The following is a 259-nucleotide window of genomic DNA, read 5'->3' as shown; positions in this document are numbered from 1 at the left end:
CGAGGCTCCTCCTTCAGGTAAAATATTATTGCCAGAAAAATGGTACGTAGCTCCTCCATTTTGTCAACTTGCTCCTGGGGTTGTCACAAAAAAGGAAATATAGTAGATACGGATTTCCTTGTATTTAAATTACTGTATAAACACTTTTGCATTATGTTGTGCGTAGACCCCATTAAGGCCCACCCGAGGCCCGGTCCGAAGGCGTAAAATATAGCGCGAAAGCGTAAATATATACCCCCACACCCACTCGGATGCGCTC

Source organism: Frankliniella occidentalis, unplaced genomic scaffold, assembly GCF_000697945.3.
Source record: "Frankliniella occidentalis isolate FOCC.00 unplaced genomic scaffold, Focc_3.1 Scaffold307, whole genome shotgun sequence".
Classification (NCBI taxonomy): Eukaryota; Metazoa; Arthropoda; class Insecta; order Thysanoptera; family Thripidae; genus Frankliniella; species Frankliniella occidentalis.
Note: the sequence above shows the minus strand (reverse complement) of the source record.